Below are 6,983 nucleotides of genomic sequence, written 5' to 3' on the forward strand. Positions count from 1 at the left end.
CTGGATACCCATGTTGGTTCCCACATGCTCCACGATGATCTCATCGGATGAACCATGATGACAAGGATTCAATCAATCCCGTATACATTTCCCTTTGTCTAGCGGTACTATACTTGCCCGAGATTCGATCGTCGGTATCCCTATACCTCGTTCAATCTCGTTACCGGCAAGTCTCTTTACTCGTTCTGTAACACATCATCCCGTGATCAACTCATTGGTCACATTGTATCGCAGTCTCGATTCGTGCCAACCCAACAGACACTTTTGGAGATACCCGCAGTGCACCTTTATAGTCACCGAGTTACGTTGTGATGTTTGGTACACCCAAAGTATTCCTACGGTATCCGGGAGTTGCACAATCTCATGGTCTAAGGAAATGATACTTGACATTAGAAAAGCTTTAGCATACGAACTACACGATCTTGTGCTAGGCTTTGGATTGGGTCTTGTCCATCACATCATTCTCCTAATGATGTGATCCCGTTATCAATGACATCCAATGTTCATGGTCAGGAAACCATGACCATCTATTGATCAACGAGCTAGTCAACTAGAGGCTTACTAGGGACATGTTGCGGTCTATGTATTCACACATGTATTACGGTTTCCAGATAATACAATTATAGCATGAACAATAAACGATTATCATGAACAAGGAAATATAATAATAACTAATTTATTATTGACTCTAGGGCATATTTCCAACAGGTTGGAGTTGGTGGTGAGTTCACTTGTAAGACCAACAACCTTCACCAATACATAAATGTACTCTATATGTGGGAACCAACCTTCCAAGAGATATAAATAAACAAATGCACTTTTACTTATATGTGGGACCTAAAACAAACTAACAATTACACTACTACTTTATGTGAGATCAACACTTGAAGAATGCACAAATAGCAAAATGCAAAAGTCTGAATCCAACTCAAAATTATGCTATTAAGCTGTGAGCTTACTCCTCAAATTTTAGTTTCGTAGCAACACACAGGCATTGTTCTAGTACGTAGGAATGTTTGGATTTGTGTCACAAGTGTCCTCAACCACGGTGGGATATAAGTATACAATACAACCAGTTTTAGGAAAAACTTTGTGTGGGTAACGCTTCGTCTTAGCAAGGCCACTAAAAATGCTTATTCCAGCATAAACAAAAGGTTTTACGCTTAGCTATTTTTACAAGCCCATGTAGTTGTTCATTTCCATTTTCCAAAAGAAATCCTATGGAACTTTTCAAGATCAACATATTTCTATGTTTAGTTACTAAATAATATTGACCAAAAATGACACTATGGAGATAGAAGTTGTCACTCTTGTAAATTTGAGTCATTTGACAATTTATTCTTGCACATCGAGTAAAATATATTTGGAGAGATCTCCGATGTGCATATGGTTTACATTATGTACATAGAAAACCTTGAGGAATTGTTTGGTTGTTCACCGAAAATGAGGAAATTAGCAAAGTTAAGAATGACAAATGTAATATTGGCAATATGGTGAACTTTCACCAATGCTTCCCCTCCAACATGCTCAGGGGCCGACAATTCCTAGCTGAAGTAGATCTGACTCATCATTTTACTAATTCTTGAGTATATTGGATTCTGGGATTTCAGACTTCTCATGTGACTTGTGGGATTTATCGTTTATTGCGACCTGCATTTGGTTTGGGGCAAATTAAAAAGTGGCACAAAGATAAAGTTTTGGTCAAATTGTGGAGAAAGAGGATCTCGACCTAGCAGTGAAGGTTTCCATCCGATCAATAGCTCTCACTTTAGATGAATGAGCCTCCAAAAACCTTTTTTGTTTCAACTTGAGGTGCATGAGCCATTCTTTTATGTATGCATCCTCTTGGAAGTGAGCTAGATGCTTTGTGCAACATCAACACATTGTACTAAAATTTTCCTTTTGTAGTATTTTCCTACTACAAATAAGAATATTTCTTCTACGTATCCTTCAGTTGTACTGGCAAAAATGAAGTTTGTATTCTTTTTGGTAAAAAGGCCCATATTAATTAGCATATATGTAATTAAAAGGAAAGAAGGGATAAATAGATGAATCATTACAGTGCCATGTTAGATCCATACAACTTGAATTGGTGTGTTATTGTTGGCAAGATAGCATGGAACTTAGAGTTCCAACTTTTCAAGGATGTACCGATTTTTTGTCAACCAAAAATTCCTTTTCCTTCACACAAGAGGAGAGCGGTGGGAAATCTGGACTGAAAAACTTCGTGAAGTGCCAAATGTTCATCTTATCTATATGGTGCAAGTTAGCACAAAATGTTAGGGTTTAAATGTGCTATGAATTCACTTTCTCTCTCAGTTTTTAAGATGAATTCTGCATTTGCATTTTTGCAGGAAAGGTTATGTATGCGCTGCATGTGAATATAGCTGAGCTAGAGCGAAAGGTAATAATTTGATTGCAAATTTATTGAATTAAGAGCAATAGTTTGTGTTACTTATAACTTTGTCCTTATCAATCAAACCCATGCAAAATATTTGCATGGGACAGTCGCTCAAGTGAAAGACTAAATTGTTTTGTCAGAACAGAAAGCATCATATTGCAGCAAAAAACAAGCATCGGTCATGACTCATGGAGTTGGAGCACTGAGTTGCAACTGAAAAACCACTGGAAAAACTTTGCAATTGCATGTTTGATTTTCCTTTGCACCGTTACCAAGCACCCACTCATTCAATTGCAAGTAGAGTACAATTATCATGTCATGTGAATTGAAGCTGATAGAAAGGTGTTTAGCTCACGGTGAGATCATGATATTGATTGGGATGGTGTTGTATCCTTGCATATGCATGTCATAAATGATGCACGTCTGCACCTACTACACCTTCCACACACAAAGAGCTATTTTATACATTAATTTGTTTGGTCTGGCCAGTGAGAAGCAATAAATAAATAAATATGGTGTACATGAAGGGAGAACAATATTCTTTTGGCTTGGTACTTTGCTACTTGTCGCTTTTATATATATGCTTGTTTGTCTGTTTTTTTTTGCGGGAAACTTGTTTGTCTGTTCACGTTCTTCTGAACATGGCAGAATTGTCCACAGGGCAGTCATTAGAACTTGCAAGCTGCAGTTTGTTCTGACTTTTGATGCTGATTTCTGGAGCGAACAAGTTCCAAATTTGTGAACTATACTTTTTCAGTTTTGTGGGCTTCAAGAGCATGCAGCAGCTTGACTGAGACTAAAATATTCGTTTTTCTATTTTGTGTCAACAATGAACTATCATATCAAGTCTGAGATTCTTTATATCCACTGCATATTTTTTGCTTGTTTAGTTTGTAGAGTAAAAAGGAAAAACATAGCAAAATTCACCGGTCTATCCATAAAGCACGCATATCCATCTTGTCGTTCTGCTTCCCTTCCCCAACTAAGCAAGCTCGTTGGCAGTCATTGCACGGAGGGTGTCAAGCTCTTGACCGGACCTTTTCTATTGCTATAAATCCAAAATAACATTATAGTCGATTGTATACGGGACAAAAAACTTTTTTTGCGGTAAATACGGGACAAAAATCTGGTAGGACATACTACTGGTATTACATTTGGTTTCTGGCTAGGCATAATGGAAAATTGGATACGGATAGTCCTGGTGAGATCAATGGCGAATCTTGGAAGAAAATGAAGGGGGCTCAAAGTTAACGATGTGAAGAAAAAGCCACTAACTCGCAGTTTTCTATCCAAATAATGTTAAAATTTTGATACGAGGCTGGGCTAAATGGTAGTAATATTTTTTTCCAATTTCTGGAGGGGGGGGGGGGGGGGGGGGACGGGACGACAAAGGTCCCGTGTAGCTCAGGCTACATGAAACCTCTTATCCTCAACCCTCCAGCCTTACTTTGAGATCCGTGCTCTCCAACTAACTTACAACAAGAAGATTTCTCGTTTTTGTTTCTCTCAATGAAACAATATATGAACTTCAAACTTTGCAGATCGAACAAACATTAGAACATCAATGTGTGAAAAAACTTTCAGATTTTTGGTCTGATATAAATATACAAAATGAGATTTTGTTTGACTAAAAATATTTTTAAGTATTTAAAATGCATGAAAAAAATCTGAAAGTTTTTTCCCACATTGTAGTTAGAATGTATTGTTGTTCTGCAAAATTTGAAGTTTATATGTTGTGTCGTTTGAGAGAAACAAAAAAGACAAATGTGTCTGCACGGATCACGATGCAGAAATAGATGGCAATGATAAGGGTTGCCATGTAGCTCAAGCTACAGAAAACCACACTCGGCCTTAGATTCACCACTGGGTGAGATGATGCATGCTCGGACAGTTAATTCATTTTTACCACGACACTTCTGAATATTTTATATCTACGTCACTTGAAAAAAAGACCTCTTGACGCTTCCTTTGATTCTTTCATACATACAGGAAAATAATAATGAGCTACTTACTCCATAAACTAATATAAGATGTTTAAATCTTTTAGTGATCTAAAACGTCTTATATATTGGTTTAGAGAGTAGTATACCACTCAGGATAGAAAAGCATGGAAGAAATATTCGTGCCGTTAATTCTAGGTAAGGTCACCTAGAAGGAAATCGTCATGTCCAAATCCCCTGGGCGGTGGTAGCGTACTAGTCTCACTAAACTTAAGAGTAAATTAGGGCATGCAACGTAGGTAATACCTCTCTGATTGCTTTTCAGTTTCCCAACGACCACCTTTTCCGATTCGGATCCAACAATTCATATCAATCTCTTAGACCGGCCGACGTTGCCCCAAGTCAGGCCGCCGCCACCTACTGCAAAAAAAACTTAGCCTTGTTGACCCGAGGGCGATACCGATGATTCCCTTCCGGCGGGCCTTTTTTTTCGCCTTTTCATCGTCCTCAAATCACTGAATCGCCCGTCAACACTTAGTACTTCACTGTCTCTGGTGTCTCCTCAAATCACTCCAATTGTTGCCTCCACCACCACCACCACCTCGGCACACGTAGATGGCTAGCCCGCTCCACCGTGGCTCGCCATCGTTACTCGCCCTCCATCGTTATTCGCACAAGGAAGAAGGGCCTTGAAAATGCAACCTTAAATTTTCTATGGGCGTGGCGATGCAAATCCTTGGTTTAGTCATATTGATCCAGCGCGTGCTGCGTGCCCCATTAGTTTACTAACCGCCTCTGATCCTGCGACGTGCTGATAATATATTGAAATGCAAATTGTATGTATATAGTATATACTACTACTACTACATGTCTACAGGCCAGGGTTCTTAAAAGGCTGCGTATATATCGGGCCAGCGAATTATAGTTAAGCAAGCATTTCCCCTGACCTGGCACACGACTAACCAATTCCGTTGCAATAATAATAATGCAGCTTGCTTACAGTAGTGCGTTTACTTGATTCATCTCTTGATCCCTCCAGCTAACTGATGATATAGTTAAGGAACAGCAACGAGTCTATAAAACGGACTCGAGGAACCGCAACGGGCTCCAAACGGAAACTAACCGACCCAGCACACAGCTTCAAAGCAGCATCTGCTCTGCAGCCACGATCCATGGCCGTCGCCACGAGGAAGCTGGCGACAATGACCGGCGCAGCCCAGGCGGTGGTGGTGGCAATGGTGCTGGTGGCGGCGGTGGCCTCCGTCGAGGCCCAGGCGGACGGCTGCCGCTACATCGACCCGACGGCGGGGAGGACCTGCGAGCTCGCGGCGGGCGGCGGCATCCCGGGGCTGCTCGAGCACTGCTGCGCCATCTTGTCCGCCGACCGGGACAACTGCCTGCACCTGCAGTGCCGGCTGCGGGAGCTGCTCGCCGGGAGGGAGCAGACCCTCACGGAGATCTTCCCGTGCATCGTCGAGGAGGCCGCCTGCCCGCTCGCGGGTCCAACCGATGATCGACCACTGTTGTTGTCAGCTGGCATTTGATTTCCGCTTGAGGATCAATCTCTCCAGCTCCATACGCTTCATACAGGCGACTCTTTAACTATCGCCCCTGTAAATATACTCAAAATTCTGGGTACTGTAAGAGCTCAAAATTTAAACTTTTTTTTCACAAAAAGATCAGATCTGTTATAAAAATTCACTTGAAGTACAAAACACCTAAGATATAATAAAAATTATATCGAGATCCATGGACCATTGAAAGACCATTGCCGTTGTCGCCACTCCCATACTGAAGCCAGCATGACCTTGTCGATGACAGCAGAGAAGTCTTCGTGCACGTGCCCCTAAGGACCAGCGTCCCGGAGTCGCAGTCGTCGCCGTTGGATTCTTGAATCGATCCGAAGAATTTGACACTGAGTATCGCATTTCGTACACACGATGAGAAAGCCTAACCTCGCCGTGCCAAAGAGCTGGCAGGAATCTACGCCAGAGCTCCGTCTAATCCGTCCTAGCGGATGAACTTGAGAAGAATCGAAGGCCGGAAGACTGGCCTGAAAAGAAAATGCAGCCCTCCGTCCAAACATCGCCACTGCGAGAACTAAAACCCTACCTATCTACTAGCTGGAGACGAGGCACCAAAAATACCCTCCCCGCAACTGTCCGTCGGAGCGACAGGCAGAGGGGAGGCGAATCCACAGGCTCGCCGATGGAGATCGAGAGGAGGAAGGCTTTCCATAGTCGCCTTGCGAGAGGGGAAAGAAAAGCAATCTGTAGCTCAAAATTTACCAGTAGGATATTTTCAAGTGTTTCCCATTTAAAAGAAAAAGGAAAACTAGAAATCAGGGAAAGATTTAAAAATATACGAGGAATATTCATCATGAGCAACAGTTGCGCATATTGCTGAAACACATATAAGTTCTTTTTCCTCCAAAAAGAAAAAAAAGACATATAAGTTTTGTATCGATAGTGACCATTGTGGTGCAGTGGTCATAGATGATGGGCATCGCGTGGATGTGGCTATATACTGTGACACTTCGATTCTTTGAAGATGTCAACCTAGTTGTGTTCAGATGTTTAGTAATACTAGATAGTTTTGAAAGCATAATACTAGATAGTTTATTATCACATTCGCAAAAAAAA

Source organism: Triticum urartu, chromosome 7A (assembly GCF_056163025.1).
Source record: "Triticum urartu cultivar PI428250 chromosome 7A, HENAU_Tu73, whole genome shotgun sequence".
NCBI classification, from domain to species: Eukaryota; Viridiplantae; Streptophyta; class Magnoliopsida; order Poales; family Poaceae; genus Triticum; species Triticum urartu.